The sequence below is a fragment of the Orycteropus afer genome, unplaced genomic scaffold, assembly GCF_000298275.1.
Source record: "Orycteropus afer afer isolate SDZICR_OR568_19922 unplaced genomic scaffold, OryAfe1.0 scaffold00180, whole genome shotgun sequence".
NCBI lineage: Eukaryota > Metazoa > Chordata > Mammalia > Tubulidentata > Orycteropodidae > Orycteropus > Orycteropus afer.
In genome coordinates this window covers 5,217,930-5,219,732 of record NW_006921767.1, presented here as the reverse complement: position 1 = coordinate 5,219,732, position 1,803 = coordinate 5,217,930, and positions in this window count along the sequence as shown.

The following is a 1,803-nucleotide window of genomic DNA, read 5'->3' as shown; positions in this document are numbered from 1 at the left end:
GCTGAGGCTGAGAAGCCCCAAGGTTGACAAGTAAAAAGGCACAGTCCTGATGTTACCAAACCACACAGCAGGCCATTAACTTAAGTCCATTATAAATCCCAAGGTCGGCAGAGCATAGCAGGCTACTAAACAACGACATGGCTACATGCAGGGTCCAAGCATGCCATAGGCTAGAGACCATTTCCAAGGCTTCTTCTTATATACAGGAAGCAGCCACATCTGAAAGGCAGCTACTCAGCTGCTTGTGGTAGATCCCACCATGGAATTGATTGCCAGTCTCATCATGGGGAATAACTACCACCGGCTGCCCAGCCGCTCAACCAGGCCCAACCAAGTTGACACACAAACTGAACTACCCCAGATATCATGCTTGATAAAGTGGAGGACCAGCAAAAAGGGGAAGACCCTCAACAAGATGGATTGACACAGTAGCTGCAACAATGGTCTCAGGTATAGCAAGGATTATGAAAATGGTGCATAACCAGGCAGTGTTTCTGCTGTACAAAGGGTTGCTATGAGACAGAGCCAACTCAACAGCACCTAACAACAACAGCAACAACATTTGTTTGACATTCTGAGGTATTCCAGCACAAATGGGCCAACTTTTGACCAGGGAGAGCTTTATAAATAATGAGCATTGATACTGGCAATGAATTGATGGAAATCTGGAATTAGTAAGGCCCTCAAAGGGTCCTTTGAGATAGTCTTTTGGCTAAGCCATTCTAAATTAGCTTCTCCAGAATCTTTACATCTACCATGGGACCTCATTCCTGTATGTCACAAGCATTAATGTATTTAAATTATTAATGCTAGAGAATTAATAAGATTGGAGCTATGCTATCCACAATGAAACTCTAATTGAAAGCACTTACAAACTAGAGCTATGCACATCTTAGATACTGTATTATGTGTTTGGCAACAGACTGTGGTTCAGTGTTGCTGTTACTTATAAGGAATATATGTTGCATCTGGTGCATCACAAAATACTGATAGTTGCAACCATATAACAGGGCTAGTTTTTTTTTCCTGGGGAGGAACCCAGACCCCAACCCCCAAGTGGCAGGAAAAACAGAGGGGAAAGGAAAGGAAAGCCAGGGTGTCCAGGAGAGAGCTAGCAACTGGCAGAGGGATCCAGGTAAGGGGAGAGACCCAGGCCCCAACCCCCAAAAGGCAGGAAAAGCAGAGGGAAAAGGAAAGGAAAGCCAGGGCATCCAAGACAGAGCGAGCAAATGGCAGGGATGCAGGCAAGGGTGGAGTGGTCTTGAATAGCTAAGGGAGACAAACTTGCTTGTCGATTTGTCGTACAGTGGTGGTGTGTTGCTGTGAGGCTTGAGGCTGTGCAACTGGTGTTTCAAACACCAGTGGGGTGGCACATGGTGCACAGGTTTCAGCATGGCTTGCAAACTGAGACAGACTGGGAAGAAGGAAGAGGCCATCCACTTCTCAAAGAATTGGCCAGGGAAAACCTTATGAATAGCAGAGAAACACGTTACAATACTAGGCAACTATTTGAAAAGCCAGGAAACACTGTTTGATACACTGTTGGAGGACAAGACACTTAGGTCAGAAGGCTTTCAAAATAGGACTGGAAAAGAGCAGCAGCATCAGAGTAGAACCAACTTTACTGATATGGCTAAAGTAAATCTTTTGAGATCTCCGTTTGCTGACATGACACAACTCAAATTGAGAAACAACTGCAAACATCTGTTAATAATCAGAACATGGAATGTACAAAGTATGAATCTAGGAAAATTGAAAGTTGTCAAAAATGAAATGGAATGCATAAAGATTGATATCCTAGGC